The 14,972-nt window shown below is 48.1% G+C and overlaps 1 protein-coding gene across 1 annotated transcript in view; it reads right to left on the bottom strand.

Annotated features, from left to right (window-relative positions):
* Positions 1-10,456, bottom strand: part of ZMAT4 (zinc finger matrin-type 4) — a 338,086-nt gene extending 327,630 nt beyond the window's left edge. Inside the window, exon 1 of the mRNA XM_037142512.2 lies at positions 10,340-10,456. The gene's annotated coding sequence lies outside the window, so the exon portion shown is untranslated. The remainder of the gene's footprint in view (positions 1-10,339) is intronic.
* Between the last annotated feature and the right edge of the window lie 4,516 nt (positions 10,457-14,972).

Below are 14,972 nucleotides of genomic sequence, written 5' to 3'. Positions count from 1 at the left end.
GAATGGACAAGTGACAAGGGGACTGCTTGCCAGCAGCTCCTCGAATCTCTCTCCAGAGACTCCTGGAAGTTAAGGCGGGGCAGAATGGACAAATGGAGGAGGGGCTGCTCTGGAGGCCGATGGAACCCCATTCCCTGACCCCTCCTTGCCTCCTCCCTAGTCACCGACTTGGACTCAGAAGGGGTGAGTGGAGACGGGCGTGGCAGACAGCAAGCCAGGCTTGGAATCTGATCACCACCAGCCATGTCACCCTGATGAGCCCTAACTCCATGCCTCAGTTTCCTCTCTGTAAAACGGGGATGATGACCAGATGTTTAAAAACCTGAAAATAAAGGGTAGTCTCAGACTTATTTTCCTTTCTTACGTGTGTCTTACCACACTTAAAGACTGTCACTTAAAAAGAGGTTCTGCTCAGGTTTTCCCATGTTCTGTACGTTGCTCCCTCATTCCAAACATCCCTCTTGAGTTCCTCACCTTCTCCCCATTCTGCTCCCACTTTCTTCTTCCTGTCTCGTAACTTTCCCTTCCCCCTCCGACATTTGGAAAATACTAAATTCCAGGCAGGCAGGCGAGGGCTGGCAGGACAGGAACCCCCAGATCCTCTCTCTCTTCCTGGAGCCCTGCAGGGCAATTCCATTGTCAGCAGGAACAAAACCATGAGGGGCAGCAAGAGACAGAGAATCCTTATGAGAACCTCCAACCCACCTCCCCCTCCCTCCCTTCACTCATGGAACAGCCACATTGCCCCTCGCTTACAAAACGGAAGGAATTTCTGAGGAGGAGGCAGAGTCTGGAAAAACGGAACACCCAAGGCACCGCCCCTGTCATCTCCCTGACCCAGCCAAACAGCACCTTGCCTGCCTCTGACATCCCACGCTGGCTGCCGGCTCCAGACCGCTACTCAAGTCAAGGACATCTCTCCTTCCACCCAAATTGCCCTCATCCTTCAGGGCTCAGGACCCTCAGCCTCCAGGAACCTCCTGAGACCACTAGCACCCTCACAGACATCCACTGTTCTCGATACTTCCTTGGGGCTTCATGCTGGGGCTCAGCCGAAGACACCCTTGCCCTGGAAGTCAGCTTGTGTGTGCTGCTGTCCACTGCTCACGTGCCCTCCAAGGCCACCAGGGTCTACATCCTACCGCTTCTTCTCCCAGGACCCAGAAGCCAGCAAGAACCCTTACCGATTAGGGGTTCAAGCAGTATTTGCAGGCGGAAAACCTGGCTCATTCCCTGATGGCTTTTCTGTCAACTGCCCGTATGAACCGAGGTGAGTGGTTTTGCCTTTCCAGGTATTAGTGTCGTCCTTTGCAAAATGGGGGTAACAACACCTTCCCCACCTACCTCCAAGGCTTGTGAATACAAAACACCGTACAAACACACACTATTATTAAAATAAATAAAGCAGCAAATCAGCCACTTGGCCCACAACGCTCCTCCATCTGCACCACCTTCAGGCCGGCCCATCCACTTTCCCCAGTTAAGCCTATGAAAGCCCCAAGGACATGCCAATCAGAGCCACCACCTGCCCTGCTAAGGGAAGGCACCCCACAGCTCCCACGTGGCCCAGGCATACAACACGGAGACAGCCAGCTGTGACTCCCACCGAGAGAGAGCAGGAACTCTCAGGCTGCCTGGAGTTTACGCAACAGCAAAAACCATAACGGGAAACAAATGCATTCTGGTATAGCAGCCATACATGACACAGTAGGTCAGGAGGCAGGACCCTGAGCTCGCACCGGAGAGCCTGCAGCAACCAAAGTCGCGCCTGCAAATGTGACAGCTGTCAGAGCACTGATTTGGTCTTAATGTCCACGCAAACGGACAAAGGCATGGCTTCTGGGAAAGAGGGGACGATGGTCCACACTTCCTGGTGGAAACCTACCAGCCATCCTCCACAGCACGAGGAGCCCCACAAAACGGCCCGCTCTAGAAACGGGGCAGGCTCTGCCACGTACTAGCTCTGTGAGCCTAGCCAAGTCAGAGTCTCTCAAGCCTCAACTGCCCCTCTTGTGAAGTCAGCAGAGGTACGTGATGCGTGTCCAAATGCCGCCTGACCACTGTAGGTGAGTGACAGGGCCTGGCTGGGGATGCGTGTGGATGGCAGATGAGGCGGGGGGAAGGGACGAGGATGCCACAGCCCTCAGTCATCATTCCCCACACAGAAATTCTGCAGCCTCAACGCTGGAAGCAGGCATGGCCTTTACTGATGCCTGGTAGCACGAGAGGCACTTCCCACGTGCACCTGATCTCACCAAATGGACTGAGAACGCCATGCGTTATAGTGAGCAACACAGTGCCTCACACATTGCTGTATGTATATTCAGTGCTTAAACATTTGTACTTTGAGTAACTGATGCAAACGGCATTTTCCCACATTTGTAAAATAATTGACCTTGCTGTAGGAACTTTGGAAACCAGTTTAACAAAATTTTTTTAAAAATCGCTCATTTCTAAAACCCACAGATAACCACTGTTATTACTTTGATATGTTGTATTCCGATCTATTTCTCACGATTGTACGCATCTCTATTTTTTTACAAAATTGCCCATACACGCTATTTTAAACCTTTATCTACTTAATATATAGTGCTAGCATTTTCCCATATTCTTACCTATTATTCAATGTAATTTTAATAGCTTCCTTCATTTCTATTTTATACATGAGCTATATTAGATTTAATTAATCCCCCCACACAATGTTTTGTTATGATAAATAACGCTAAAAAAATCTTTTATTTTAATCGTTCAAGTGCAGTTTTCTGTCTTTTACTCCCATCCAAGCCCACCCCCCATCCCTCCCCATCTGCCTCCCATTTCCACCACCCCTAGTTTTTGTCCATGTGTCCTTTATACTTGGTCCTGTAAACCCTTCCGCTTTTCCCCTGAAATTCCCTCCCCTCTCCCCTCTGGTCACTGTCAGCCTGTTCTCTATTTCAGTGTCTTTGGTTATATTTTGCTTGCTTGTTTGTTTTGTTGTTTAGGTTCCTGTTAAAAGTAAGATCATATGGTATTTGTCTTTCACTGCCTGGCTTATTTTGCTTAGCATAATGCTTTAAAAGAAATATCTTGATTAGAGCTATTTTGCACATCTCTGATAATTTCCTTAGGATAAATTCCTAGAAGAGTGACTGCTTAGTGGTTCAAAGGGTATATTTTTGAGCTATGTCTCCCATATTTGCAAATTCTCTTCCCACCAGCTCGGTGTAAAAATGTCCATTTTTTTAAGCAATCTTAACAACACTGGATTTTATCATTTTCAATTCTGGTAATCTGGAAGGTGGATAGTTATATCTTAATTTTTAAGTTCATATTTTAATTATTAGTAAGGTTGGACATTTTTGCATATTTTCCTGGACATTTCTGTTTCTTTTCTCTGTGTCTGCCCACTTGTCTATCAGGGACGGGCTGATTTTTTCAATCATTTTATGGACAAGAGAATCAGTCCACAACCTCCTCTGATGACCCAGTCCCCATGTTTAACAATCCCCTCCATTAAGGCATTAGTGCTAATGTCCAACTCATATCCTTTTCCTGTCCCTTAAACCCATTTACCCGCATCCTGTCTAGGAAGTGGGGGAAGGACTCCTCCATCTTTCATCTCACAGCGCGACCTTTCCTCATCAGCCAGCTTCTCCTCCAGGGAATGAATAATTGCTCTTCAATTTTGCCTAATCTAGTGTAACTTATGAAGTCAGAGTATCACCCTCTGATGCTGTCCCCTCCTCTTCTTCCACAACACCCTCTTCCTCCTCATAACTTCCCACCTGGACAGCAGCAAATTATTTCAGAATCAGCCTCTCTGTCCCAGGCTTGCCCCCCCCAAACCTCACCCTCTGCCCAAATGTCACCCCACACCCTCACTTCACAACATCTTCTAAATGCAAATGTGACTCTGTCTTTTTCTGCCCCAAACCCTTCTGCTCCTTAGTTTGGCCAGCTGGTCCCTCCCCCACCCCCGAAACACACCTCACGTGAGACACAGCAACACCCGAGCATTACTCACAGAGCCTCTGCCACACCTGCCATTTGGGGCTCCTGAGTCTTGCAAATTCCTTCCCATCTCTCCTGCCTTCACCTGCTGGGATTCTATTTATTTGGCAAGTCCCTCTCAGGAGTCTCTCTCCAGAAGGGCTCCTCTGACCATGCCAAGTAAGGGTCACCATGTGCACCCCGCATCCAGGACACACACTGTCATTCCACTACAGCTTACCAGACTCTAGTGCACCCCATGGGCCAAAATCAAGGGCAGAAGTGTGCAGTCAGGTGAGCGTCATTCTGAATGGAAAGGACACAGAGGGAGCACCCTGGGCTGGCCAGCCTGACTGCCATGTTCCTGTGGGCCATGGGGTCCTGCATTTCCACCCTCCTCTCTCGTCTCCATTTTCACCACCTCTCGCTGTCCTTCGAGCCTCTCTCACACCCTGGCAGCCCACCATGGCACCCGCTGTGTCCTCTCCTCTTTTGGCTCAGCCAGTGCCTGGACAGACAGTGTACTTGGCTGCCCCCAAGGCTAGAGGCCTTCCCACACCAAGTTCCTGCAAGAGAAGGGTTGTGCCTACCTTGTCTGATAGACCCCATGGTGCCTGTCTGCATGCTGGGCACAATGGCTCAGATGGCCCCTGTTAATATCAAAACACGCCAGCAGGCCGCGGGAGCGGAAGGCTAGGACCCTCCCCCGGCACTCGCTGCTGACCCCTAACTAGGTCACCACAAACTTCCGTGTTTTCTTCCTTTTTTTCCCCAGTGACTACACATGTGAGCTTATTAATTATGCATTTATTTTGTGGGGCTCACATCACCCATTCATCTTCCTTCCTATGTGGCTCAAAGCACTGCCAGGCAAAGCCTTCCACAGTTTCTGCCCCACTTTCTGAGTGGGAGGCCCTGCTTTCGTATTGAGGCCCCTGGCTGGGCAGCAGCGCTCTGCTCCCCCCGACTCTGCACCCCCGCAGCAAGTGCCCCTGGGCCTGAGGAGCTCACACCTGTGTTGCAGCTCCCCTGGGCCCCCCCAACACTCCATCCAGGGGGCTCCAGGCACAACATCCAGGAGATGCGTCCACCCAGAAATGAGTCAAGTCTGGCTGGAAGAAATGTAGAATTTCAGCCCCACCTTGGAGGAGCTTCTCTCAGAAATGAGAATCTGTGTGGAATTGAAAATTCTGTTTTGTTTTGTAAAGGTGACTGGTGAAGTGTCTTATCCAGAGGCTGTGTGTGCTGTGGGCCTCCTTCACTTCATGTATCCCATGAGGAGCCTCTTACCTGTGCGAGATTCAGATCAAACAAGGTTTTCTTTCATTCGTAGCTCCCTTCCTGGTCCTCCCAGCTCTACCCCACCCCTTCCTTTTGGCTCCTGTCTCAGGCCTGCATTCTACCTCCCCTGGCAGCAGCCCGTCCTCTGCTGGGCCCTCAACAGTTCACTGTGTAAATCAGGGAGTTGAGTGTGTGGTGTTAGTAATGTGCACTCAATAAATACTGCTTAACTGCAGGTGTCCCCGTCTCTGCCATTCGGTTCGAGAAAAATTGGGAGCCCAGAAAAAGCAAACGGTCTCTTTGATTTGGAAGCAAAGGGACAGAATAAGCTACAAAGCAAACCACAATGACTTGGGAGCTGGAGGACCTCGATTCTGGTCCCAGCTCTGCCATCGGGTCACTGTGCAAGGACGCCGAGGCCTGTTACCTCTCTGGGCCTCCTTTGCCCCATCTGGAAATGAAAGATTAGACTTGATGAGAGATCCTCAAGCCCTGGGCAGGACCTGCCAGTCAAGGCAGCAGCCTGGAGAGCAGCGCAGGTGGGACACATCCCCACTCATTCCCCAGTGAGCCTCAGCCACTTTGGGACCCCAGAGTGAAGGGGAGGGCTCAGAGAAATAAAGAAGGGCCCTCACTGGAAAGGGAGGAATCCCTGGACTAGACAGCCCCTGCCACTCACCCCCTCCTACTCCTCTGTGCCTTCTCCTCCAGCTGAATCTCCTGCCTATCCATTTGCTAAAGATCATCCCAGAGGCTCCACAACCTTCCTTTTTAACAACTCTTGCTGATGGAAAATTCTTCCTCATACCTAATCTAAGTCCATCTGCTGCAATTTCTGTCTATTTTCTCTCGTTCAATCCTTACTGGAGATGGAGAACAGCTGGTCGCCATCCTCCATATAACATCCCCTCCTAAACCAGAATCAGTTATTACATCACCCCACAGCCTGTTTTTCTGCTGGTATCACATCCACCATTCCTTCTGACCTGCCTCCATGGATTCTAAGCTCAGAAAGCACCCCTGAGCACTGTGGTCTGCATGGGAAGATGCTCAGCGAGCTCCAAGTCCTTCTGGAGCTGTAGCATCCCCAGCTGGAGGTAGGACTCGAGTGACAAAATCCAGAGAGAAGGTTAGACAGAGCAGAAAGACCTCAACTAGTCTGAGCCCCTGGCTTTACATATGAGGGAACTGAAAGACAGAGCAAGGAACTACAGCAAGCAACCAAGGTCAAGTCTGAGGGACCATGCTCCAGGGGCTGGACCCCGAATATTGCCACCACAACGCAATGAGAGGCTACAGCATGTTCTTGATGTGGGACAAGCAGGATTAGCCTAAACTGAAAAGCAAAGGGCCGCGGTTGCTCAGACACTTCCTAGCCAAACTGTCTTTCCAACCCCACTAGCAGATACCTGAAACTTCACTACGAGCGTCTTCAATATCTACTCAGAAATCAAATACCTCTGTTAGTGGCAACAGTGCTAACTGTTCACATCTTAGTATCAATGAGTAGATTTTATTTTTTTCCAACCCTTGATAGAGAAATTTAGGGGTGAGATGAGAATAAAGGACAAAGACACTGGGAAAATGACAGACAAATTTCACTGCCTGCTAATGTTTTCAAGGTCAGTCCTGTGCACGGGGGCTAAGGGTGAGCAGGACCGTGCAGCACTGAAGGTTGTGCCTGGTGGGAAAGTCTTGCATCTCACAGCGCTATGCTTAGAAACATCTCCCCTGCCTGTCCTGCAGAGGGGAGTTGCACCACCCCAGGTGTTCATGGGAGGTCTGTGTGGAGCTGAGCATGTTGAAAGAATTACCTCATTGCTCCCACAGGGCCCGCCCGATAAGCAACCCAGAACGCCTGACTCCCCCTGGTTAACTGTTTCAGATATGAGGTGAGCAGGGCGTCTAAACTAAATTGCAACCTCTAGGGTACCCTTAAGTGACAGGAAGAAAGAGCCAGAAGAGAAGGAAGAAGGGGAGAATATTTGAGATGAAGTGTGATTGTTCAGGTTACCTGCTCCCCTAAGTGGGGAAGGAGGGAAGGAGGAAGGAAAAGTGATTCAGGTGAACTATTTACTAATACTTTTGGTTATGAAATTTCCCTAAGTGAAGAATGAAGGGGAAAACAACCGAACTTATGACATTTCAGAGCTTATATTTCAAAACAGCCTTCACCCCGTCTTGAATAAACAGAAGCTCTATGTTCCAGCCTCTTTGCCCTTCGGGGCCCTCCAGAGTACTTCAAACCTGCAGGCTTGCACGCCCCTCCCCAGGATAACCAGGGAGTTCGCACGTCCACCGGAGAAAAAGAAAACATGTCAACAGTGTTTACAAAAACACCTAACACAATAAATGTGCTTATTTGATTTCTCCCGAGCCACAAAATTAAATTTTAAAATAGAAGTCTAAAAGGCTCTTTTCTGATAAAAATTCTAATATGTTTTCAATCCCATTTTATGGGACAGTTTTGTTTAACAGCAGTATCAGCACAACATGACAAGATCAAAACAGGGTGGCAAAGAGATTATTTACTGACGTGTTTATGATGAAGGACACGACTGACTGGAAGGAGGTGGGAGGGAGCAGGCAGGGAGTAAGGAAGGGACTTTTACTTGCCAGGTAGATCCCCCAGGACTTGCGAAAACACAAAGAGGCAACCCCTTCAGAGCCCAGTGGTTAAACGAGAGAACCCCTAGTTGGCCAGTCGGTGAGAGGAGAAAATGCTTGATCTATGGATGATGCCTCTCTAGGGTCCCAGCCAAAGCGACCATGTCTGATGAAATAACAACTAACAAATTTAACTTCCTGAGCACTAATTGGGCCCTACATACACAAGCAGGTGCTCGCTTCACAGCAACTAATCAGCCCAACACCAGCCCCAGCGATTAAGTTCTCCAGCCTGGAACACGGCAGAGGGGCTGGATCTGGGTGTGGTGCCCCTCCAAGCAAGGGGAGGTGGCAAAGATAGTATTTTGCATTTTGTCTATTATTCTTCAGCTCCTAATATGCTTTTCTTTTAGTCTGAAGTTGTTATTTTAATGATCTCTGTTCCAAATGGGGAACTAAAGGGAAGAGAGATGAGGGGGAGGGAGAGGGAAGCGAAGCAAGTGCTCCGGCGTGTCCCACTTGTACTTCAAGGCTCCCTCTGCTCCCTGCCCCCAGCCTGCCTTTTTCCTCTCTGCATGAGTCACCATTCAGAAGCTGCTTTAAAAATCTTACTTTTAATGTCCTCGATCACAACATAAACCCAGCAGGTCAGCATCAACGAAAGGGACCCCAATTTTGTTACCCTTTCCTGGTTCTAAACACCCCCTCAAACTCAAAAGTATTTTCTAGTTTTATCACTGTCTTCGTGGAAGCCAAGGGGACCCCTTTCAAAATCTCCCACCTGCTGGGCACCACACGCCCTAGACAGACCACAGAAGAGGAGATTTGGGGCCAGTTATAGCAGGCAGCCAACAAAGGTCCAGGGTCCACCCCTGGCTCCTGAACACAAAGGCATTATAATTTGTGGGACTGCAAGTTTGTTTTGTTTACTGTCAAACAACATGTGCAGAAGAGAAAGCTGACTGTATCTTAACAAAAAAAAATAGGCAGCTGTTTTTTTAATCATCGTGGGTAGAGCTTCGACAATAATAACTCCCACCCAAGATAGCTGCCTACATGAGGTGGAGGAAAACCACCTCGTTTCTTTAACCTGTTGAAAAGTGAAAGTGATGTGTGCATCGGAGAATGGAGGCTGTCACCTGCACCCAGTGGGAAGGGTGACACCACTGGGAAAGGTGTTGCCGGAGTATCCCTCCCAGAAAGTTCACTTCCTGCCAGGACTGGGGGTCAAATTCCCCAGCTTCAGGTCTGGGACAGACCTAGAGTCAGAAAGTTCACCTGAATTCCCCAAAGCCTTAGGGACTTGTGAGGTCAACCTGCACTGGGAGCTCCTGGGTATCGGCAGGTCAGAGGGCAGCCCTGGGGAAGTGACGTGGGGCAGTGAAGTTCATTCAAGACCAAGCACATCACCTTCTCCCCCGTGGGGACCCTGCTTCCTAGGAGGCCCACCTCCGGGAAAAGGAGTTTCCCTCGTGGCCAAAAGTGGGTCTGAGAACAAGTGAGGCCTGCTAGTCCCACCGTGAGAGGACACTAAGGGACTACCACGCTGAACCAGCTGCCTGCTTTGAGGAGCTTTCCTACTTGAAGAGTAGCCATCAGAAGTAGTGTCATTTGGCAGCTCCAGAAACTCGGGGGCCACAAAGGTACCATACCTGTGCACCTGAACAGAGCCAGCCCCCAGGAACCTGCCCTGCCATCAGCCTCCGCCTCCCCGGGCGGCTGCTTGCTTACCGCAGAATAGCCCTTGTCTAATAAGGGTAGAAACGTAAGATAAGATTTAGCTCCAACCCCTTCATTTCAGCACACACCAAACCTGGAAAGTCTTCCCAAGTTTCCGGGAGCTAATCAATTAAGAAATTTCTTTTCCTCTGAGAACTGTTTTGTTGGCCACCCACCAAGCTGTGTGACACACAGATGCCCATACCTTAGGAAATGTCCCCTTCCACCAATGAAATGAACAGACAAAGAGTGGGCAAGGAGTGAGAGGTGGGAAAGAGACAGAAGTTTGAGAAGGACTCAAGTTGAAGGTCACAACAGTTGGGAGAAGACAGGTGAAGGTAATGGAAAGGGGGACGACCTTATGGCGGAAAACCCAGCCAACCAATCACGTTTCTCAGAATCAGCCTCCCAAGGATGGGTCCGCCAGCAAGCAGCACACTCAGAGGTCCAACTCCCTTTCACCCAACTAACCTGAATCTACACCCCAACCTTGCAGGCACCCTAGCCCAAGACCAGACCTATTCCCACAGACGTGAGCACAGCTAATTGAGAGAGTAGTAAACAAACCCAGTTAAGGCAACGCAGAAGTTTTCCAAATTGTCAGCTTGTTTTTCCTCCCAACAAAAGACGGTGATTTCCCACCTTTGCCAAATTTCCTCCCCTAAACTTTTCTTTCTGCATTCCCTCTCCATAGGCTAAACTGCGAGCCACCGAGCATGGAAGCGCGGGAGCAGCACCCCGGGGACGCTGGCAAGAGTACCTTTTCCGCGGAGCAGAGGGGCTGGTGCCCGGAGGCTCGCTGCCCTGCCGAGCCGTGGAAGGATGCTGCTGGGATGGAGCACGCTGAGGATTACGCGTTCCCGTTCCTGCGACCAGACCTTTCAGCAGCTCCGACCAACTGTGCTAGCGATGCACTTAGCAATTATCTGCTGGCGCCGACGCCCCGCCCTCTGCTCTTGCGATTGGCTCTCCAGTCCCGGGCAGGACTGCATTGGTTTCAACCGACCTCACTCACTGCTTTGGCTCCTACTATTATCTAAGCCATCAAAGGGAATAATTCCATGTTTCATTGACAACCTGTAAGGCTGTCCTCCGGCCGGTGTGGGGGCAGGACTGGGAGTCCAGCGGAGGGAGGAAGACAGAGTAGAAAAAGTGGAGGGTGGTGGAGAGGGAGAGCTCGAGAAGGGGTGGGAAGGGGGGGGGGGTAGAGAGAGATGGAGCTATCAAGCAATCAGATTCTTGCTCCAGCATTTTAACTTCCACAAAACAGAGTCCATAGCAACAATTTTCTGGCCTTATCCACCCCCCCCTCCCAACCCCCAACAACTGGTGCGTACTCCTGAGGGCACAGAGAAATAGAACGGCGGGGTTTTGCCTGTGTCAGACTAGCTCTGGGAAGCAAAGCAAGGTAAGAGCTGAAGGAATATAGGGGTATTGTTCCTGGGGCCACCCTGGAGGGCATGTGAAGGTCATTTTAGACTATTTGGGGGGACATATTATGCATCATCCCTGGAGTTTTTATCCATCTGTTCCTTCTTTCATGCTCCACCTAAGCCCCCAACCTGCAAAGACGTTTTCCCTTTGCAGCCTATTCAGAGTCTGAGAAGAGCTGTTCTTAAAGCCAATGAAAGTCTGGAAGTCCTCACTATTCTCACTGGGAGGCCCAGAGAGACAGGCAATTCCAGAGCCTAAGCATTCTGCTCAGAACCTCACTTTCTCTTATTCTGACCAAGCTTCAATAAATTGCTTAGACCTACATCAGCAGCCGAAGCAAGAGAACAGAGATGGAGCTCATCAAGGGGTGGGAATGGTTTCAATGCTTTGCCTTGTTCACCAGAGAATCATAAAACATAAGTTTTCACATTTTTTCCCTTAACGTATTTTTTATGACATAGAAAGGATGTTATTTGGTTGCTGAATTTTTTTAGAGAAAAAACCATTTTAAAGGACTCTTTTAACAAAAGCACTTAGAATATCAAGTTTCAGATAAGTTAAACTAATCTTTTGCACTCTCCTCCGAGGATCCTCACTCGCATCTTTGAGTCCAGGCTTCAGCTGCAGGCCCTCCCCCATGGCTTTGCACAACTGCAACCATTATCATCGTCCGCATCTTTGGAAACAAATGGCATGTTCCCTTTGCTGTGTCCGGTGAGCTTCTGCTTCATACATACATGTCTGGCTTCCTTAAGGACATTGCAAGCAATATAAGGACAGAACCAGTATCACAAATATCTTTATAACTCCACCGACAGCACTGAGCACTGGAAAAGTGGGCTGACTAATAAAACCCAGTTCAAAGCATGAAGTGTGCAGAGCTCTGAGCCCCCACAGAATTATCATTCTGCTGTGATAGCTCATCCAGCTGGGCAGTGCAGGGAGGGACCCAGAGGGACCCACCCTAAGGTCCAGGAGGTAAAAATTCAGGACGAAGCACTGTGACTGCTGCAGCTAGAAAGTCCCCCCAAGCTCCTGGTGCCTTGTTCTCACTAGAAAATGAAGCAACTCTTCACTCAGTGCTGTCCTTCTCCCTCAAGCATCTGAAGGAAATAAGATATGTGAGATGCACATTTTATTTCTGAGGCATATGCCTCCAAAAAATTAAGTCATTTCCATAATGGCTTTCCAAACATCAATGTGGCCAAATGAAGGAGAACCACATATTAGGAACCAAAAACTAGGACAAGGGGATGGAGCAAAATATTTGTTTCTGTTTCATTCATTTGTCTAGGTAAAAATCTGACAAAGGTATAATGGTAAAATTAAACTCAGCTATTCATTTAAGATTGACACTGTCTCAGAAAATCTGGCATGTTCACTCATGGTGTAAAAACCATAAATAACACTTTCAGAAGTTAAGCAGTGAGATTTCCACTCCCCCAAAAAAGCAGACTTTGGGCTTAGGCCTTCACGCTCTCTCTCTGTCCCCCTCTCCCCACTCCAAAAAACAAGAGAAGTAAACTAAATTGTCAGGATGCTCTTTAACACCTATCAAAGGTTCAATTGTCCTATAAGAAAAAGGAATACATCTCAAGTGATTTTCTAAAATGCGTTGTCTAAAACAGCATGTTTTTACATGGACCTTTTGCCTTCTGAAGATGAGAGAGAAAGAGACCTGAAAACAGTTGTTTATGTCGGTGCCTTTTAAACTGCCTAGTCATAAAATATTCTCTTCAAGAGAAGGATGATCCCTTGGTGTCCCATAGATCACCTGCTTAATTCTGGGAGTTGGAGAATGCATATTAAGTATGCAGATTCCGCTGGTACTTGCACTTGTATTAAATATCAGCTCCATACAATTTAAACTCATTGGAGTATGAAATGTACCGAATTCCATTTTGTGGGCAGTACCCTGGTGAAGTCATCCATTTGGATTTTACAGTTTCAGGGCATTAGCAGCCTGAAAGGCTTGTGGGGGTTCATGTTCCATTTTGAGTAATTAAGGAAAGAATTTTTTTTATTAAAACACAAACTATACAGCAGCTGCTAAAACTGCCATCTTTCTTGTGGGCAACCCCTTGCTACAACAAATTACCCTGACCTACAGTGGGAGGCTGGAGAAACCCTGTGTTTACTCTTCTGTTTATGCCACTTTCTCAGTTATCATTTATTTATGCCAAATTCTGTTCCTAAAAGGGAGAAGAGGAGAATAAATCTAGGCAGTGCCAAGAAAGAAGGAAGTGTGTGAAAACGGGAGGCAAATAAAGAGGGTGACTTTCAACACTACGGCTTTGCTAACTGAGTTGAACCACACAATCCCAGCGTAGTGAAAATGTGATATTAGCAGGATTTCTGCAAAACGGCACTGAGTGAATGAAAGATTTTTCAGAAAACTTCTCCCCACTAGAGAGCCTTGGAGGAACATAAGCACAGCTTTCAGTTCTAGATGATGGTTGTTGTGAAACTTCATGTAACCCAATTTCTTCCCCCTCCGCCCACCCACACCACCCACCACGTCAAACCTGTGGAGCCAGTGGCATTTCGACTAAGTACAAGAGGGGATTGTGGTTGCCAAGAAGGTGTCAGTCGGCATGAGCCATTCTTCATGATTTCATTAATTACTAATGAGTCTTCAGTAGGTTGGCATTAAAAGAAACAGGGCTTCATGAGGTTTGAACACAGTCAGGAATATTTTATTATTTAAAATGCCCTGCTAAATAAAAGCAGGCGATCCTCTTGGTTCAGATCATGATTCTATTTATTAGTGAGCCAGCATTGTGAATAATCTGAAAAGAAAAAGAGAGAGACAGACATGGATTTGCAAGATTAAGTTGCCCACCTAAATTCTGTTGGGCTTCAGTTAAATTATTCGTAAGAAATATGGAACTGAAAGTTGTCATTAAATATTGCCCAGCAATGTGCCAATTGACAGAAGTTTGGAGAACTGAATTAAGAAGATCAGTATGCTTTCTGTGAGACTGGCAGATTACACGTGGCAATGAAATCCCTTCGAAGGCCTGCACCTTTAAATACAACTGTTGAATGGACCCACTGCCCGCCAGGATCCACGTTCTCACATAGAAGCCTTCCTGAAAGGAGTCAACAAACATGTTTACAGAACCTGCCACCCATTATTTTCTCATTTACACAGCAGAGTAATAGTTATTTCTGAGGCTATTGAGAATAATGTCAAATAAACCTACAAAGGACTACACAAATGGCCTATCACCTAATATTAAGCAACAATGCCTTCTTCGGCATGGACCAATACTAACACGACAAATGACCACTTCCCTCCACTAGTCCAGGACGTCACATCAGCTCTTGGAGGGGGACCAGAAGATGCTCAGGGCAGGGGACAGAAAAGATGCTCCAGGCACAGGGTATAACTTGGAGCAATGAGGTTTCACTTCCTATTGCCTAAAGAAGTTCTCCAACTGTGCCATCCACACACACCATACTAAGGACAGTTCCTGGGAGTGTGAAGGTGTCATTCCAGTGATCTGCAACAAGCCAAAACATGTTAAAATATGCCTACTTTATTGTTTTAACATGCCAACTTTGTATTCTACCCCCAAATATCTCCATGTTTGTTTTCGCACAGGAGTTAGAGAATGATTTTCCCCTAATATCTGTGTAGCACTGACTTTCCAGGAAGATGCTCTAAACTTACGAGTAACTGAAGTTTGAGAAACACAGGCCTAACGTCTCTAGTTGGCTCTCTGCCTGGTTCCCAGAGTTACGTGAAATCTGGCTCCTCCCCGTCTGTCAAAGCTCCTCCCCCCTTATCCTCATGACCCCAGTCCCAGCACCGCCCTTGCGTGAGCATGCGCCTTCCAGCCTCCCGACCTTCCCCTGGCTCCTCCAGTTTTCCCTCACATCCCACCTTTTCCCCAGATGAGATTGCAGCCACCCTTCAGCTTCGTCTCTCCTTCCCTCACTATGCCCGTTCACCA

The sequence above is a fragment of the Artibeus jamaicensis genome, unplaced genomic scaffold (genome assembly GCF_021234435.1).
Source record: "Artibeus jamaicensis isolate MK-2021 breed Jamaican fruit bat unplaced genomic scaffold, CSHL_Jam_final scaffold_833, whole genome shotgun sequence".
In the NCBI taxonomy this organism is placed as follows: Eukaryota; Metazoa; Chordata; class Mammalia; order Chiroptera; family Phyllostomidae; genus Artibeus; species Artibeus jamaicensis.
Note: the sequence above shows the minus strand (reverse complement) of the source record. Positions and strands in the feature narration are given on the sequence as shown.